A 20924-nucleotide genomic window follows, 5' to 3' on the forward strand; every position below is an offset into this window, starting at 1 on the left:
TCAATTGAATTGGTTAGGTCACTAGATGGTGCTGTGTACAACAACCAAACCCAGTGTTTGACCAATTCAATCGACGGACCCCTTACTGGGAACACCACCCCCTTCTTTTTTGAACAAACCCCATCTTCAATTTCAGTTTCATACTGAACCACAGTAATGCCGATATTTAAATGAGCATTGGCCCTTTCAAAAATATCAATAGACCTGAGCGTTACTGGCTATTTTCCCTCTAAACAAGTGAAATCTACAGTGGGAAAATCTGACCCCTCCTTCCCATGTACAGCCCAGTGATCTAAATTCGTCTTGGCAGCTTCATCTGCTAGAGGCTGAAATACTGATATGAGGAAAGCGTACTTGAAACATTTTTGAGCTGTTTCAAAATGGATTTGCTGGACCCCACGACAACCTACTAAATCAGAATTATATTTTAAAACTTTTGCCCTTTCCCCACCTGCCCCCCCCCCCTCTTAAAATAAAATCTTTCTTAAATTTACAGATATTAACACTTAAATTTTCAACATAAAGAACTACTGACCCGCTCCCGTCTACGGTATAATTCTCGAGATGCGTAATAATATGACCTATCCACTCAGAAAAAGCACCCTCAAAATTATCTAAATTTGGATAGATCACTCGCATCTCGGTGTGTACATAATGATGATAAACCTCACTTTTTCACTCATTTAAATAAAACACCTTTGAAACAATAGAAACCTTAATTGAATCCCTACCCCCTCCCCACAACTGTATTTGGTTCTCTAGCTGTGCACGAATTCTACCTACATAGTCATGCACAATTTCTACGGGGTAAAACACAAAATTACCCCCCAAAAGCAAATTAAATGGGTCACCAAAGGTAGCAGTGTAGACAACTATTGTATTTAAAATTGAGTTTGACAGCTGAAACTCTGGGAATGGTGTCAATTGGATATTACGCTCCCCCACCTCCTCCTCCTCTTGTATATTATTATCGCCATCCCCTCCCCCACCCCCACCTCCTCTTGTATATTATTATCAACACCCCCTCCTCCACCCCCCACCACCTCTTGTATATTATTATTATCAACACCCCTCCCCCACATTGTTCAATAATAGGGCTATGGGAAGGCACTTCAGTTGTTTGAAGTGGGGAAATGTAATCAGTGGGGGGAGGGTTCCCTGTTAATTCCCAGGTAAAATCTTCTAAAATTTGTAGTGTGTTTGGACTCAAGTCCCCCAACTCCTGCCCAACTGTGCTATTATCAACATTAAAAAAAATCACTTAAAAATTCATTAATGTTATCAGGAATAAATTCAAGTGAATTAACGCTGACTTGCTGAGATATTTCATTGTTGTTGTAAAGCCCCATAGGCGCGTCCTCTCCTTCTCCAACTGACGAGCAGGGGGGAGTGGCGAGTATGGAACTAGAACAACCTATAAATGAAAAATAGCTTATTCTCAATGTGTCTAAATCACCCCTACTGTTTTTTAAAAATTGGATTATTATTATTTAAAAAAAACGTGTTCTTTAGCAGTAGCATTTACTTCTCTACTCTATATATATATATTCTGAAAGTTCCAGGTTAATACAATCTAAAAGATGACATAGATGGTTTTGATTTTGTTCAAACAACCCCCCCCCCCCAATTTCCAATTTCCACTATTTAATGCCCCCCTCCGACCCGCCCCTGCCCCGCCCCAGCAGGCCCCACGGTGCTTCCCGCGGCGCTTTCTGGACACCGCAGCGGCCGCCCTCTCCCCTGTATACGATAATTGACCTGATTTAAAAAGGGGGAGCAATTTTTCTTTTAATATCTTTGACAGGCTTTGACTGACTGACTGACTGACCGACTGATGAAATAAGTCAATTGTTGGAAGACCGAATCCTTAAAACTATAATATTCAATGGCAAAAAATAGCATTCTGCTTTGACTTAAAATAATCTAGTCAATCTATGATCAGTAATTGACAACACTAGAAATTAACGAAAAATATTATAATGAGATAGCGAAGAGATAGCGACAATGCCCTACAGTGGGCCAGAGAAAATAGGAAAGATTAGAAAAAAAAGTGGTTTTCTTTGAAAAGCAAGCAAAAAAATTACATTATATTTAGATATCTCTGAGGGAGGGGAGTGCAGAGAAATTTAAAACAATGGTTGGGGCGGGGGGGGGGTTAATATTTTAATATATCTGAGACACACACAGACACTTTTACAGCGCGATGAAAAATGGGTTTGTTGTTTTCGCATATTTCTATATGTTAGGTTTTGGAAAAAGGCTCACATTTTTATATCCCGGCTGCAGTTGAGTGCCTAAAGGCTCTGGTGAAGAATGCTGGAGGGCCACCTCCTGACCTTGTGTAGGTGGGGCAGCGATGTCGCGGGCTTGAAAGGTTGGAGCACTGGGGCTTGCCATCATGTGTGCAGGCGTCCAATCTCTTTTTAAGCTTCTGACAGCGACATCAGGTTGAGTGACAGCTCGATGGTCAGGGGCTTGCGTTGAGGATGTAGCTTGCCCAGACTGCATAGGGGCTGGTTATGATGGGGCTTCCTCATCCTCTCTTGCTCTCTTAGGCGGAGAGGGTGCATATTCTTCATAATTGTCCTTAAAAAAAGAGAAAAAAGTTAGTATTGAATTAATTTTCCCCTTATTCACAGAATAAAAATTAGTACCCCCCCCCCCTAACCTAACCTAGCCATAATTTTGTCTAGAAAGCATTTGTCTCAAAGAAGGTCCTACCCCATTTTGTGTAAAGCAAAAGGTAAAATTTGCGACAGTCAGTAGCTCCTATTTTTACCATTTAGAGAAAAAATTAAATACACAACTTGTGAGAAATCGGACCCGAAAAGCATAGAAATTCTATTTTTACCGTTTAGAAAATAAATTAAAAAAAACTATTATTATTCCTTAGGGCCAGCAGCTGCATCAAATCCAAGCCAATGATTTAAAATCTAGATCTCAAAATAGCCAACCATAAATATGGTATAAATAAAAGCTAACCAAACACTAAACTTGTCAGGGTTATATATATATATATATAGGAATGACTACATTAGTTTTCTTGTCCAAGGGTGTACATGTCTGTACAATGAATCAATCCCCTTGTGGTTCACGGGGGGGGGAGGGGAACAGTTTATTTTCAGCTTGCTGCAAAGCTGCTAGAAGCGAGGCACTGCCCCCCGTCCCCCCTCTCCCCATATAAACACTGAGTACTCAAAATGAAAAACAAATACTACGCTAATTCGACTGGAAAAAAAAGTGTCTTTCTGTGAAACCTACAAAAAGCTTAATCCGCTGGTTTCATAGATACCGGATGACTGTTGACAGGATTTGATAATTAACCCTATTTAAATCTTTTACGGATAAAAGATAGGGTGACGGCTTAAATGGAATCAGCATATTAATAGCTGACAGAAGTCAGTTGTCACATTAGATAGAAATAGAGAAAGCAAGAATTTTATCGCAAAAAGAGAATTATTTCCATTGCAAGAATTAAAGTCGTAAACAATGGTGGGTTTACATCGTTAAAAAGAGCATATTTTATAGTCTTCTAACGACTATAAAGATAGCATAGTGGAGTTTATATTAGAGTGGGGGGGGGATTTACCTGAAAATACTGGAGGGTGACCAAGGAAAATAATTTTATTTTGAAAATAAAGAATGAAAATGTACTAAACAGAACTAACATCGTAAATTGCTGTAGCCAAGGCTTCTAGCTCATCAATAATATTCATTGTTATATGTCACAGAACTTTCTGAATGTTTAATCACAACGCAAGTCCATTATATATGAAATCTCAAGGGCGAATTGCGATGTAATGGGAAACCATATGTAAGCGACTCTATGATTTGCCTAGAAGGAGATGTAACCGACTCTCTGATTGGCTTAGAAGGGGACACGTGATCCTGTTTCCCGTTATCTGATCAAAACATTCTCCCCACCGACTATCTAAATCAAGTTCTCGGAGATACTCTTCCCCTAGATCAATACATTCCCCTAGCGATTATGTAAATCATCCCTCGTGTCATTACACTTGGTAAAACAACAACGACAACAACAAAGAAATCGACCTTGACATCATCCATTAGACTCGATCAATAATCCTTGAATAAATGGAGTCCCGTTCGGAGTTAGATTCAATTGTAGATGGCAGCAGTGGTGTGATCGTGGGAGTTTTTAAAAAAAGTGTCCGGATCGGGATTCGAAGGTGTGTTGTAATCGTGGGAGTTTTTAAAAAAAGTGTCTGGATCGGGATTCGAAGGGGTGGTGTAATCGTGGGAGTCGATAGGCCCTCCCTACTCATTGCTTACATATTGTATTGGTTACTGGGAAGTATACAGACATTTTCAGGAAGGATTTTTTTCTGCTGGGGGGCTGCAGGAGGGGGTTAATCGGGAGAATCTTTCCGTGGAGGATGTTTCATTGGGGTAAGGGACATTTCTATGAAAGGGGCACCAGATTTCCAAGCATTATTTAAAAAAAAATCAGAACTTAAATTTAAAAAAAAACAAGTTTTTTCAACTGAAAGTAAGAAGCAACATTAGAACTTAAAAGGAACAGAAATTATTACGTATATGATGGGGTTTTCCCACAAGTCAATACCTCGCTCTTTACGCTACAGTTTTTTTTTAGTGCTTTCAAAAGAGCTATCTATTCTAATTAAACGGCCTTTGTGATTCAGGGGTTTGTGAATTAAATTTTTTTTTAACTTTTAACGTAAAGAGCGTGGTATTGACTAAGGGGAGAACCCCCTCATATACGTAATAACATATACGTAATAAAAAAAAAAAAAACAAGCGAAATGGCTCAATAGTAATCGAAACTTTTATAGATGGAATTTTGATATCGATAAATGTATCAAAATAATAGGCTTATAATGCTGATTCTAAATATATAAATTTTATTAAGTTTAGTATGACTCATCAAAGGCTACGAGCCTGAGAAAATTTACCTGATTTTTTAAAGAGGGGGAAAACATCCCCTACAAGTGAAGGAATTTTAATGAAAATCACACCGTCAAATTCAGCGTATCAAAAAACCCTATTACATAGGTTTCAAGCTCATATCTGCAAAAATCTGCAACTTTGTATTTTTTTCCAGAAGAAAAATATACGAATATAGAAGTTCGTTACGTAAGTTAATTTGTAAATTACGTCAGAACCAAATTTAGAGACAGCCATTTATCAAAAGAAAAGTAAAATTTTTATGCAAATTTTGTTTAATTATTCAATGACGGTGAGCCAAAATAAAAGCTGCATTAACTAAAAAACGATCAGAAATTAAATAAAAAACAGGTTTTTTAAATTGAAAGTAAGGAGCGACATTAAAACTTAAAACAAATAGAAATTATGCCGTGTATGAAAGGGGCTGTCCCCTCCTCAACGCCTCGGTCTTTACGCTAAAGTTTGACCCTTTCTCACAACTCTATTTTTTGAAACAATAAAAAACATTAGCGTAAAGAGCGAGGCGTTGAGGAGGGGACAGCCCCTTTCATACACGGAATAATTTATGTTCGTCTTAAGTTTTAATGTCGCTTCTTACTTTCAGTTTAAAAAACTTTGTTTTTGTTTTTACATAAAAGAACAAATTAACATTAAATACAAGATTAATGTTAACTTATCAGTCAATTTGGATTTCTATTAAATTTTAAATTTCCTTGGATCAAACCTGAAATTTTCTGGATTTAGGTGAACTATTTGGTGCAGAGGCTAAATCTAGATTATAGAATCGTGGGCACGAATTAGGTGGGGAGAGAGGGTGATTGCCCGCCAAGGTTAAGAAAATACATTTTTGGTATTGAGATTTAAAAACTGACAAGAATACCCCTTCCTCCTAAATTTTTAAGAGTATCTTTTACTGTAACTTCACTAAAATAAATAAAAAAAGTTTTGTCCCTCCCATATATTTTCATGATTTGGGGTCATTATGCAGATTAGCTAGGACTAACTTAATATTCATAATAAGGGCTAGTAAAAACATATACAAAAATACAGCGTTGTGTCTTTTAGCAAAACCTATTCTTTTATCTTTATCCTCCCCCATACATTTATGTAAATTCTCCGTAGTGGCTCTTCGCGCAACTATGTAGAATAGCTAGAGCTGGACTAGTTTGCAGAACATGGGTTAGTAAAAAAAAAAAAAAAAGATTTATACAAGTATACCTATAAGTCTTTTTCTTTTCTTTTTGCAAATCCATTTCTTTTATCTTTAACCTACTATATAAAATAAGTAGAAAAAAAACAGTAAAAAAGTTAATACAGCTAATGGTTCGCCTTGGTCTTTATAATTAACCTTATGATATGAAGAGTAACGCTAGATGGCAGAAGTTTTTTTTCTCGGAAATGATCTTAAGTTTCATTTCTCATTTGTTTTCTGCACTCATCCGTCTTCCATTTTCGCATGACTAATCCAAACTCCCAGCTGTATTTTGAAGGCACGTATTTTTTCTTTGAGCGTAAGATGTTTTCATGAGGATAAGACATCCACTTTTTTATCAAGAACGGATATAGTAAGCAAGATTTTAGCTCCCTCGAAATTGTATCGCCTCTTCTTTCATCTCAGAAAGATACGAAAGAATACTTTTCCTGGAAAACCATCTCACTTTTGCATTGAGAGAGTAACAAAGATAAGACTGACATAAAACTGACTTTGGAATATCTCTAATCTCACTTCATAATTCTCTCTATTAAATTAATAAGATCTTGAACATTTTTTTAACGAAAAGCACAAGCGTGAAATTGATAGTTAGAATTGAATCTTTAATGCTATTAAATATAAAAAAACACATTTTTTAACTGAAAGTAAGGAACGACGTTAGAACTTAAAACGAACAGAAATTATTCCGTGTATGAAAGGGGCTGTCCCCTCCTCAACGCCTCGTTCTTTACGCTAAAGTTTTTCATTGTTTAAAAAAAAATAGAGTTGTGAGAAAGTCAAACTTTAGCGTAAACAGCGAGGCATTGAGGGAGGGGAAAGCCCCTTTCATATACGGAATAATTTCTGTTCGTTTTAAGTTTTAACGTCGTTCCTTACTTTCAGTAAAAAAAACTTGTTTTTTTTATTTAATTTTTGAACGTTTTTGAATTAATGCAGGTTTTGATTTTGGCTCACCGTACATGCATAATTAAAAAAAAATTGAATATTAATTTTACTTTTATTTGGTTAAATGGCTTTCTCGAAACCTGTTTAATTTTATTTACGAACGTTTTCATTAGTAATAATTATACGTAACTTACGAATTAACTTACGTAACGAACTTCTATATTCATATATTTTTAATACGCATATTAGAGGGTTCGCCCCCTAGTAAATACCTTGCTCTTTAAGCTAAAGTTTGAATTTTGTTCCAATTCCTTAAAAATGACCCCTTAATCACAAATGCCGTTAATTAGAATAAATTGCTCTTATGAAAGTACTAAATAATCTTTGGCTTAAAGAGCGAGGTATTGACTAGGGAGTGAACCCAATCATATACGTAATGTTTTCTGTCGTTTTAAGTTTTGATGTTGCTCCTTAATTTAAGTTGAAAAAATTGTTTTTTTATATATAATTTCTGATATTTTTTTTAAATAATACTGGGAAATCCGGCGCCCCCTTCGTAGCAATATCCCTTCCCCCATGAAAACTTCCTTCATGGAAAGATCCTCCCACATAACCTCCGACCAACTCACCCCCCCCCCCCACCCCCACTACCAGATAAAATCCAAATAACCAATACTATATTTTAACATTCGGTAAAGCTCTTAACTTTCAGCCCTCCCCCCGGGGACTTCGGGGGATTAAGTCATCCTAAAAGACATAGTTATCATATTTTTGACCATGCTGAACAAATGGCTGTCTCAAAATTTTGATCGGTGACTTTGGGGAAAAAAATGAGCGTGGGAGGGGGCCTAGGTGCCCTCCATTTTTTTGGTCACTTAAAAAGGGTACTAGAACTTTTAATTTCCATTTGAATGAGTCCCCTCACGATATTCTAGGACCACTGGGTCGATACGATCTCCCCTAGGGGAAAAAAATAAACAAATAAACACGCATCCGTGATCTTTCTTCTGGCAAAAAATGCAAAATTCTACATTTTTGCAGATACGAGCTTGAAACCTCTGCAGTTGAGTTCCCTGATACGCTGAATATGATGGTGTGTTTTTCATTAAGGTTTCATAACTTTTAGGGGGTCTTTCCCACTTTTTTCCAAAATCAGCCAAATTTTTTCAGGCGTGTAACTTTTATAGGTAGGACTAAACTTGATGAAACTTATATATTTGAAATCGGCATTAAAATCTGATTCTTTTGATGTATCTATTGGTATCAAAATTCCGTTTTCTACAGTTTCGGCTACCATTGAGCCGGGTCGCTCCTTGCTTACAGTTCGGTACCACGAACTGTTTGATGCGGTACTATGCTTGTTCATTCAAAAGAATCAATACATTACACTGTGTTAAAAAGGAAATGTGTTTAGATATTTTAAGATAAATTTAATACTGAACAATTTTTTTTCAGCAAGCATAAATATTTTCCTTAAAAATCGAAACTTCTGTATGACGATCGAGCGCTTTCCTACTTTTGAGTATTGTACATCAGGTTGTGCGGGCTATACACCGTCTGCACCGTGTATTGTAGCATGCGTGGCAGTAAAAGGGCTTGGTTTCTTAGAAGAGTGCCATATCGGATTGAACGAGTGGGGACTGTACGCCTGACGGAAAATGGGCAAACTCTTGATCGAAATCGTAGCTTATGAAACCAATAGCCTTTTTCAAGTATAGTATCTTTTCTGTTTCCTTTAACATTTATGGCGGTAAATTTCCCGAAACGACTTTTTGAAAAGTTAATTACCCAATAGTAACCAAAAAGGTTCTCATGTTTAAATACACTTCAATTCTATCACGAAACCTAACCAGAACTACAAAAGTAGAAAATAGCGTGATTTTTCAGTGATTTTCAGCTTTTCATAACGATGATTCGATCTTGTTTGTCAACGATAGATAAATCACCACTCTATCAGAAAATAAATGAAATCAGAAGATACAGAACGGCTATGGTAACTCAGATACCGATAAGTGACACTTTTTGTCAAAATGATATTTATAACTCGGCCTAAGATGTATTAAATTAAAAAAAAAAAATAACTAAAAGTAAGGAGCAATACTAAAATTTAAAACGAACAAAAACTATTCTGTACATGAAGGGGCTTCTCCTACTTTGACCTTTACTCTTTACGGTAAAGTTCTACAAAAGTGCCTTTATTTTGGATTTAACAGCTCTTTTGCTTGAGCAGTTTACGTTATTAAAATTTTAACATAAAGATCGAGAATTGAGAATGGGACAGCCCCCCTCGTATACGAAATAATTTCTGTTCATTTTAAGTTTTAAAGTTGTTTCTTAATTTCAGTTGAAAAAATTGTTTGCTTGTGTAAGATTTGAATTATGTTCGTTTTTAAATCATGCCAAGAAATCCACCCCCCCCCCCCCCCCCGTGTAAACTTTTCCAAGGAAATCTCCGGAAAATTTGCTCTCCTTTGAAAATTCTCCGAGAGGAAAATCCCCGCCCCCCCCCCCCAAACAGAGAGAAAATTCACAAATGCTATATGTAAATAATGGGTAAATGGGATAACTTATAGCCCTTACCCAAGGGGATGTTGGCGGTCATAACATTCTCTTTCCCCATAAAGGCTCATAGCCTTTTATGGATAACACTAAACTTAATTAATCTTATATATTTTGAATCAGCATAATAATTAGATTCTTTTTATATATCTATTGGTGTCAAAATTCCATTTTATAGAGTTTCGGTACTAGTAGAAAGGACCCTAAATGTCCCACGAGAACACCGTGCTGCCACCTACAACTTTTTTACATAATTTAATCAAGGATTATCAATCTGTTGTTGTTTGGCCACGTGCAATGACATGAGGGGTGATTTACATAATCAATCGGGGAATTATTGATTTATGACACTGGGGGGTGATTTACATAATCACTAGGGGCAATGTATGCATCTAGGACTCGATGGGGAAGTGAATTTCCGAGAACTTGATTGCGTAATCGAAAGGGAAGTGGATTTCCGAGAAATTGATTGCGTAGTCGATTAGGAATTATATTGATCCGATAACGGGAAACAGGATAACGTGTCTGCTTCTCAGCCAATCAGAGACTCGCTTACATATTAGCGGCGGAGGTTTGCAGAGAATATAAGGAAAGGATTTTTGCTATAGTTTTTTATTAGTCTGTGAATAGAATTCAAAGGAGTAAGAACAGTTTGACTTTACTCATTTGGATATATTTGTGTGTTGATGACGAGTGGAATATTTACCCTCTTAGAAGTTGATAGTGGAGTTTATGGCAAAAATACAAGAGCACCAAACATTGCGGTGGAAATCACGAGAGGATCACGGCTTTTGTCTGGAATGGGATGAAGTATATACAAGATATGTGATATCCTTGAGCAAATTTAAAATGGAGGATCAATTATGTTTCGCTGCAAAAGTTGATATAGCACATGTGAATAGACTTCAATGTGCTTTAAGTGCATTAGTGAAACATATCGAAGACAATAAACTTTATCGTTAATTGTACATGCTTAGTATTATTGTTGTTGTAATTATTCAATAATATTGTTTTGAAATCGGAAATGCTCCCTTTCTTTTCTGGTCAGGTTAGGGTAGGGCTAACGAATCAGGGTAAGTCTAGCGTCAGCAGTCAGAGTGAAAGGATTGAAAAATGAATAAATTTGAGAAAGAGAGAATTAGATCAAATCTAGTGTTTTTGGAAAAACATTTGATTTTGGATGAGGATTTTCTCGAGTTATCTCTTCAACGCAGGATATTCTCTCGTCAAGGAACACTTGACAATATAATGAGGACTGATTCTCCCCCATTGGACTATTGTATGAAACTTTTAAAATGTGACTCAAATGCATATACTCAATTTATTGATATATTAATTGAAACAAAGCAGAATAATAGCGTGGATATACTTTTGAAAACATTGCCAATGAATTCAATGTAGATGTATCCCCCGCCATTCGAAAGAGGTAACGACACAGAGCTACTCCTCTCCCCATTCCTCCACCTTGAATTTATCGAGCGAGGACGATCAGTTTCGTTTTAGCTGTGAGAAAGTTGACATCGGAAACCAAAAACAAAATGTTCTATACATGTCCATTGTGCATGTACACTCTTGGCAGTTGGACTCAATGTGAGAATTGTACAATTATTGATGACTATAGTGAAAAGTGTAAATTATGTAATCCTTGCAAATTACATAGAGGCTATGCAGTACAAATTAAAGGATGTAATTCATGCCTTGAGGAGGTGTGTGACTCTCACCCTAGAGGACACCTGTGCTCCCATTGTCACAATGATAAATGTGATCAGTGGGAGAATACTTACCCCGCTATGATTGGAAAGAATCCCAAACGTGATTTTAGTTTATTTCTACGAGATTGGTATCGTCGTGGATTTAAATTATTCTGGGAAGAGGAATCTGGTCTACGATTCAACTGTTGGACTAACAAGACAATTTGGTTTCTACGTCATCGTTGTGACGACACTGCCTATTATGACTATAAACCAAGTGATTTTTATTTGGCAGTTACCGAATGTGATTCACCATTTGAAAACACTGCATGCGATATTGCTTCAAATAGACAGATTGAAACTCGTGAATTTCATAATATGAATGCAAATAGTATCATTGACTATACAAAGAGATATGACAAGAGTGAAGTTACATTATAGTGTAGAAAATGTGACCCTGACTTTGCAGTCAATCAAGATGAATATACAGTGAATCCAAATGATTTACCGGCATTAGTGGTTCACGACAGTTGCCTATACATCGAAGAAGAAGAAGAAATCTAAAGTGAAGATTTAAAGACATTGTTGTATATATATATATGCATTTTATTAATAAACAAATTCACAAACATTTTTTAAGCACTTTACTCTTAGGGCACTGAAATCAATACTGTATAGGTCTGAGAGGATATTTTCCACTAGAAAGTCGTTCAGACGTGGAGTGTCACTATAAATGTGGAGAAACTGCTTGTCAGTATGGCCGCGACATCGGAACACAAAATATAGTAGTGAATGGAAGCCACAGCTTTTAGTCGTTAGATCCTGCACCCTCTTCCGATTTTGAATAATAGTTTTCCCACTGCTATCGATATAGTTGCTGATGTGGGGCGTGTAGAATGTATAGGGTAGACCAAGAGGATAAAAAAATTCAATCGTCTTCATTGTTTGAAAGATGCACAGCCAATGACCCGTCATTACAGTCGACGGACTGCTATTAACAATAATCAAGGTATTGTTGACACTTTGAATTTTTCCAAGAAAGTCCGAGGGTAGACAATAGGAATTGTACTGGGACATGTAGGGGTCCATATTAAATACATTGATTATTTGACTGGTGTTCATGGCGCCAAGTCTAGCAGAACACTGCCTTCGGGAGTTATTTCCCAATAGGTTTCATATTGATTTAGTGAGATTAGTGCAATACTCTCAGCCAATGGATCGGCAAATGTACACTCTAAACGCACACTCCCCGTACGTACTATACTCATATCCTTTGTGCCAGACAAATCCAGTACAATGATACCATGTGTTTTAGCAAACATATCTTCGGTTATACCATTTTCAAATAGTTGCGAATCATGATCTAGGGTTTGCATGGTCAACTCATACAATGTTCTATAGGATTTATCAAAAGATAGATTGTAGAGCGGGATGCCGTTTACTTTGCACACAAGAGATGAAAGTCCAAACATCTCGAATTTATGTGGGCATTCAGTCCATGATCCTATTGCACTGGCGCTTTTTACAAATGCCAAAGGGAGTTTTGACGGAATTTCGCCATTGATAAAGGATAAATCGGTGAAGGTGCGTGAGCCCATGGCAATATGACGTTGATTGGTGATTGTTTGAGGAACAAGTAGTTTAGTACTGTTTCCACTGGTTCTCAGTTTTTCGACTACTCAAGCAAAAGAGCTCATAACCTGTTGTTTGCATACATGAAGTATTGCTGAGGTGAGAGAGAGACTTACATCAGGGTTGACGGCAAGTTCTTTTCTCAATATGAAATTGGATTGTGCAAACGTCAGTTTTATATCCACTTTAACATTGGGCGGCAGCCATTGGGGTATATTCAATATCTCATGATATATTTTTTCAACTAGATGTAATTCACTAGTTGTAGGATTTTTAAGTGCATCTATACTATTAGTATTAGTAATATATTCATATCCATTGGAGGTGCCTCTCAATTCCTTGTATGACTTGGGTGTCATCAACATGAATTGCCAATATAGCTTGCATAATTTGAGAGATTGTTGCTTGTGCTCACCAGCGTGCCATTGATGTAGACACTAATTTGACGAAATAAATTATGTAATATACAATTTTCATAGGATATTCCATCGGCCCGAATTGGCATTGTATTATCGGATTTCTGGACTTTCATTTGTAAATCTATAAATGTTGAAGACATGTCCATAAATAAGTCTTCATTGGAATAAATTTGAAAGTGGATATTATCAGAGAGGGGTTGTTGTGGATAAATTGTTCATAGTATCCATGCTTGAAACTAACATCAATATTTTCAGCATTAAATAGATTCAATGAGGCGGTGATTGAAGGTTGAGAATCCTTATTCGGCAGGTAGGACATCTTAAGAGAAGAAATCTAGTTTCGATCTAACAATTCTCTTCCTGGGGCTTCTTCTTCTGTTTACAGTATGTGTCGGCTTTTTCCTTCTTTTCTTTGACAAGAGGGATGATGTCTATCGTTTCCGACCTGAGTGGAGACTGATGAATGATGTATTGTTTCTTGACCTTTTTAAGCCTTTACCATTTTGTTTTAATCTCTCACCAAGGGTTTGCGCACTGGACCTAAGATTTTCCGTAGCACTTTTTTTAAAATCCTTGCCAGCGCCCCAATCGTATAGTGTGGAGGATGCAAAATCTGTCGCAGCCAGTACAAGATATTTTCTAGCCAGTGGTAGTGAAGAGCGAAACTGCTTAGCAAACCAACTGCCAAGACCATAGCCAGACATTGACGAGCGACCCTTTTAATAGTCCATTCCATTGCCCTGTTGTCTTGGGCCAAGAGTATTAATATAGCACTCAATATCAGGACAAGTGAATACCACTTTTCTATTAGACATGTTGTTGTTGAACGATGGGACGAAAAAGGCATGTAATCACAGCCAAACCCTTTGAAATTGCTATGGGATCACCCAATTCAGTTCTTAGTGTTAACTGACAGAGTTCCAAATAGGAAGTGTTTACGGGAATATACTGAAGATGCTTTATATTGTAGTGGTGAATATGCTCTTGATTGGTTTTTCGTTCAAGAACTCGTAAGAGGGGAACATTTTAATTACGAACCCGAGATGTTTCCACAAATGAAGCGTAGAGAAATATACAAGTGTCCGTGGAGAAGAAAGGCGGGTAGTCAGCAAAAATGAAATTAGTGTTTCCGGCACTTTTACCATTGATTATATTGAACTTAAAGCCAAGAACATCCTTTAGGTTATCATTGAGAATCGCTGGTATTAAATGACTAAATATATATCATACCCCTTTCCTTTGAATAGTTGACATGGAAAGTCTCCTTTTTACGAGCAAGAATTCTCTGATGGAGGGTAAATTATATATCGCGCATTCAGGCGAGAACCTCGGACTATAATTCAGTGTCTTGGTTATTCATCCCATTAATTGTTTGAATTTTTTCTTGATCACTTGAGGGTGCTGGTGGCCAATCATAAGGTCTAATTTTTATTTCATATATACGATCCTTTCTCAGGATGTCATAGGTATTTTTGAGAACACAGTCGACAAGAGCCACTTCATACTTTCCGTTGTCGTCGAATTTGATGGTGGGGGAGAATTTCGTCCAAAAATCACTGGTTCTATTCAAGTCATTGTAGAGAGGATCAGAAACATTGGACATGAGAGTCACATAGAAATCATTGGGCATTGTCAATATCTTCAGCACTGACCCAAGAATCAAAATCTGAGTTGTATCCAAGCCATCGACCAAGCAACTATCTCTTGTCCCTTCGAGTACAACTCTTTAATATCTTCTCAATTTGATACATTTGACTAGCGTTTCTAACTTTTTACAGTCCATATTCATAAGAACCACTGATAATCTCATCATCTTTGGTGTCTCGCAGTCGATATGTCGTGGGTTCGGTGTCCAGGATTTTGGACACTTTAAAAAGTTCAGTGCTCCATAAATAATTCCCCTTTTCAAAAGTATTGGTGGTTCTATTAATTCGAACAGAATCACCAACATTGAATTTCTTCTTCATATTTTTTTTTTCTTTTTCACCATTGGAATATTGCTTTAGAAAAGTATCAAATATATTTTCACTGCAGTGAACATCCCGAGGGCTTGAGTTGGACAGAGATCGATGGGGTCGATGGTTGTATATCCGCATGATTTTATCTAAATTATGAATAAAAGCCGGTGTATTTTTCAGGGTACAATATCTTGAAATTAATAGACGAATTGTTCTTATTAATCGTTCAGCCAATGCAGCCTTTATCGGGCTGTGACTATGATAAAGTGTTGTATTATATTTCAATAGAACCTTTTGCACATGGGGATTAACAAATTCACTACCACGATCCGATTGAATTTTTCTATACGAATCCTGTTCAAGAATACTTTCAATGGCCTGAGCAACTTCAACACCCCTCTTTGATCGTAATGGAATGGCATATGCATAGCGACTAAAGACATTGATTACTATCAGAATATATTTATAGGGTGCATTGTGACGCTGTTGAATTACTTCTAAAGTTAAAAGATCCGTTTGCATTATATGCAGGGGGAAAAAGGCTTTAGTTTGTCGATATTGTTTGTCACGAAGCCTGTGATTCCGGTGCAGTGTGTAACTCGGTTCATTCTCTAGATACTCTTTTTCTTTTTTCAATTTGGTGCCGGAGACAAATTTAGAAAGCGTTTTGGGAGAACTTAAACTTCCCGCTTCACCAATATTTTCATAGACACCTTTCAGAACTTCATCCATTTTGAACGCAAACACGTAGTGTAATGTCCACTCCCCTTTTGCACACTGGAGGGTGAATCAATTCGTCTTCGCTTTTGACTAGCAGCCAGAGGTGTTGTGAAACCATTGCTGCTGCTGCTGCTGCTAGTATTTTCAAATATTGAATCTTCTTCTTTTTTAAATGGTGATGGTGTTGGTGTTGTTGGAGGACTATATTCTCTTAGTTTCTTTAGAATTTGCTTATTGCCAATAAGACTTTTGGGAAAGTTTGATACACTTAGAAAGGTGTATAGATTATTGTCGATGGATAAAAGTCCTTTACGATTCGTTACCATATCACAAATTAAATCAACTAGATTATAACTTTTTTCCTGAATTATAATTCGTTTCCCTGTGCTGTTGACTTGAACTTGATGTTCATCACCTGTTTCCAACAAGAGATAAGATAATACTCTTTTACTCTGTTCACGATAGGTGAGAGGCAATAGGTTTCCAGTTTTCAATACAATTGAATTCAATTCCTTCTCCTTTGATTGCACTGCTGCAGAATCATGAGGTGATATTTTCTGTTTGAATTGGTTAGCGACAGCGACGGGTCTTTCCGGATACTGCCAACATATGTCCACACATTACACAGCAATTCGGAATAGCAGCAGTTTTTGTCATCGGCCAAAGTCCCACCACAAAGTTCCGTGTTAGGATAGCTCTCTAACTGGTTGGCAGTTGAGAGAACAATCCCGAAGGGTTAAAATCTATCTGGTTTTGCAATCTAGAGAAAACTGCGTAAAAGTGAAGAACTTATCTGTAGTAAAAGTGTGAAAAAGCTACCGCCCGCTTGAAGGAGTCGTTTTCTTTTAAATTTTTTTCTCGTGTTTTTAAAAGCCCAGGCGCGGACAGTGGAAACATGTTGGGTTGTATGTTGTATAACACCTTCTGGCAGTTGAACATCGCCCTCGGTTAAATTTAAACAAAGTTCAGATATTAGATTAATGAAATCATTGTCAACACCATGTTTGAGTATAGCCTTCCTAAGCGAGGGTTTTGAAGTGCTTAAAACGGAAAATAAATGCCGTTTTTCATGTAGTTTCTTCAGTGTCATAATGGTAACTAATAGCCTTTTCTACTGTTCACCGGAAGATATGCTCTAATTTCATTGTTCAAAATGTCGATGACTACACGTAGATCCTCGGGCGTGCTCTGATTAAGATCCAGCAATATGTAACCGTAGGGTTTATTAGTCGCATGAGTGTACGCTGACAACAGAAATTTGGGGGCGCCGGGGTATATCTGATTATTGAGAGTTATTAGTGAGTTAGAATTACGAACGACTCGATAGATAATATAGATGGTACATTTCAAAGCACGAGTTTGCATACATTTGTTCTGATGAAACAGATTGTGTAGAACTAGGGTTATGGAAATGTGTTCATGGTGGGAGCGAACAGTGAAAAGTTGTAGCATTTCCTGTGAGAACTGTTCAATGGATTCAGCCAAATCATCCATAATCAGCCACGAGTTCGATTCAATACTATTGAAAACATCAAGCCTCCGTATGGTACAACATCAAGCCCCGTATTGGCATGGTTGTGGCAATAGCTTTTATTTGATCATAGGACTCCTGCCAAATACTATAGCAATAGTATATTTTTTTCGGTTTTTCCAAAAACATTTTCTGACAATTTTGAATTATTTTAGCTAAAAGTGTTGTTTCCCCCGACATTGAGGGACCACACAGAAACGATCTGAAGGGTGTTTTAAATTGATACATGCTGCTGCTGCTGTTGACAACAGTCGGACTATAACTAACTGTAAATCATATGTGTCCAATGAATAAGTAGTACTAGTAATAATTTTCCCATAGATCTATCTACGTTAACAAGAACAACAACAAAAAAACAATATTTCATGGCAGCATTTATTTCGGTAACATGAAAACTCTATTTGTTCAACATGAACAACAATGATAAAAATGACACTTTATGTTCAACAAGAACAGTTGACAATATTTCATGGTCATTTATTTGCAACATGAAAACTCTATTTGTTCAACATGAACAACATAAGAATAACACTTTATGTTCAACAAGAACAGTTGAAAATATTTCATGGTCATTTATTTCGGCAACATGAAAACTCTACTTGTTCAACATGAACCTGACAACGATAAAAATTACACTTTATGTAAAACATAAAAAAAACACTTTTTGTCCATAAACAATAACACTATCTGTATAACACTTATTGTCTTAAAAACACTTTTTTTTTTGTTCACCATCACTTTATGTACATTAGCACAGAGTAACACACTTTTCTGTACAACAAAAAACACTTGAAAACAACACTTGAAAAACACGTGAAAATTGATAGCACAGTTGAACATTATGAATTTAAATGGTCCCCCCAGGGCCTCGGGGCCGGAGGCCGGCCACGGGCAGGACCCCCCCCCCCCCCCCCGGGGCTGGCCGCGGGAAGGGCCCCCAACCCCCGGGAGCCGCGATGGAAAAAAATGTATACAATGGTTGTCGTCACTGCTGCTGCTACAGGTTAGGTTGGGTTAGTTGGGTCAGTGGTGGTGAAGATGGTTAAGGTCGTTAGTTAATTTATGAAAGGGTTAGAGCATTTAATTTATGAACGGGTTGGTGGTTAGTGGTTGGGTTAGTCAGGCTAGGTTAATTTATCCAGACCAAGTTGATTGCGATAGTCTATGCATTCAACTCGGTCTGAAATACGATAGTGGCCATGAGGCAGGACACTCACACCATTCTCGAGCACATAGACTTTGTCAGATATACATGACATTGCATTTTTTCCACTCTCACAGTATAATTTCTATACTGTAGAGAGCGAATTGCAAGCACTTGTGCTCTCGGCACTAGGCTACTTTCTACACAGTCTCTGTACACGCTCATGTTGAAATTGCTCTTTACAATGTGTGTAGGTCCCCCTTTACACGCCTGCTTTTCATGCCCACTATGAGTTGCTACGCAATAAATTTTAGGATCCGGGAACACCCCCCTTGATATCAAATCACTTCCTTTCTCTGATTTTAACAGTAGTAGTTGGTTTGGTGCTTGACGTTTCACCAAATCGGGGTAGAGGGATGGATTCGAGTTAGTGAAATCCATCCGCGAGCTGATGTGTTCCCCCTTTTCTAGATCACCAAATAAATCTTTGGTCCTGTTTACATTAAACAAAAGAGGATATTTATCCCAAAAGTATACTTGAACCTCCCCCGCACTTGGCAATTGCACCTTGCACGAATTTTAAAAAAACGACAACATGAGCTTTTTTGAAATTCCTAGTACTGAACTACCGCCTGCTATATTCTTGTTCAGTACTACATTTCACTTTAGCCTGTGTAGAAGAACCATGCCAGCCTCTATGCTCGTGAACGATGTAAAATTAGTATCGGCAATAATTCGTGCACACTCTAGAGGGTCAGTCACAACGTTGCAGCGAGATCTGTTACGTACGCTTTCACACATTTTGCCAAACGCTGAATTTAGAATGAGTTTGTACATTTCCTTCTCCACCTTTGGGTTTGCCCTAGAGCGTTTATCGACAAAGGTGTCAATAAACGTCTTTAAATATGGTCGCTGAGTGAACTGTAAGACCCTATGTATTTTGGTGATTTTCAAACCCTTTTTCACCATCCAAGGCAAAAACACATGGTGAACAACGACATTCTCCTTAGGGTCCAAATCAGCAATCAGTTTTTGCTTAGAGGGGGTCAAGTGCATCCCCATATCCTCAACCAATGATCGATTGTAGGGGCTCAGTGAGTCCCTGCTCACGGGTCGATTGATACAGGGAAAAACAAAATCTCTGACTGAATCGTGAAGCGCCAGAGGAATGTGCCCGTCAATTTCAAAGAACCATTCTTGTGGCCCATTGTCCTCGACGGTGGTAATATCGGGGAACTCACAAGGATTCTCAAGCCATTGATAGTTCCCACACGGCAAAGAGTAGTGAGACAGTGCCGAGGGGTAAAATGAGTTCATGTCCAAGAACACTGCATTTGACTTTGCACCGGTGCTGTTTTGTCCGCTCGGATCGGTTGACAAGACACGGTCCCCATGAAAAACATACCCTCCCCTCATTGAACGCTCTACAAAAAGGTGCTGATCTACATCTGTGATTAGGCCTATTTCCTCCCTACTAATTTTCAAAATCAAATCCATCACCAAATGGGGAGTGGAAAAATAGTAGCCTATATCTAACCCGATCTCTGAATAGATTTGGTCTGTGTTCCTACAGACTATATCCAACAGAGTTAAAACGTCACTGGCCAAGTACAGTCTACAATAATCCCACCCATTTTTACAATTCCCCTTAGACCCCACCTTCTTGGCAAACTCATATTCCTTGGCTGTGCATTCACTGCTGGTCAGTGAATTGTAAAAAGCTTCAATTGGAGGTAGTTTCAACTCACTTAAGCGAGCGCCAGAACAGTAATAGTCGTATGCGTATACACCTTTGCAGGTCAACAGGTCATACATTTCACTGTCTGGAAAGTGCTGTTTAAGCAAGGGAAAGCTATCAAAATTGTCGTTTTTCTGCACTTGAATCAATTGACTCAATGCCTTGGGGAAAAAACTAAAGGAATCTAAAAACCTGATTTTATTCCAACACGTATGCCCATTATTTACTACCTGCCATTTCAGCTCGAGAAGCAACATTTTCTCGGCCGATTTGGGAATAATGTTATATGTAAATGAATTATTTACCCATGGACTATCTACTCCCCCTCCCTCCCTGTGCATACGTGCCAGTGCCGGTAAAATAAATTTTAAGTCGTAATTTGAGTTGTGAATAAAAACAGGGATAAAAAAACTGCTGGCTAACATTTAAGTTACACGATTGATGCGCTACCCCTATAAAATTACTACCCCCAGAGGATATTTCCTCGTCATGTGCGGAAACACGTGAT

Source organism: Artemia sp. Qi Xiang Cuo, chromosome 16 (assembly GCF_049724085.1).
Source record: "Artemia sp. Qi Xiang Cuo chromosome 16, ASM4972408v1, whole genome shotgun sequence".
NCBI lineage: Eukaryota > Metazoa > Arthropoda > Branchiopoda > Anostraca > Artemiidae > Artemia > Artemia sp. Qi Xiang Cuo.